The sequence below is a fragment of the Rhincodon typus genome, chromosome 19 (assembly GCF_021869965.1).
Source record: "Rhincodon typus isolate 14 chromosome 19, sRhiTyp1.1, whole genome shotgun sequence".
Lineage (NCBI taxonomy): Eukaryota > Metazoa > Chordata > Chondrichthyes > Orectolobiformes > Rhincodontidae > Rhincodon > Rhincodon typus.
In genome coordinates, this window is record NC_063350.1 from 3,123,558 (window position 1) to 3,123,900 (window position 343).

The window sequence follows — 343 nt, forward strand, 5'->3', positions numbered from 1 at the left end:
TCCATCTGTAAGTCTGACAATAGCGAGGAAGAAGCTGTTCTTAAATTTGTTGCTGTGTGTTTTCAAATGTTTGTATCTCCTGCCTGATGGAAGAGCGTCAGAGTATAATTGGGGTGGGAGGGGTCTTTGATGTTATTGGTTGCTTTCCCAAGGCACTGGAAAGTGTAGATGGAGTCAATGGATGGAAAGCTGGTTAGTGTGATGGACTGAGCCATGTTCACAACCCTTTGTAATTTCTTGCGGTCTTGGGTAGAGCAGTTGCCGTACCAGGCTGTGATGCATCTGGGTAGGATGCTTTCTATGGTGCATCTATAAAAATTGATGAATCATTTGTGGACATGCT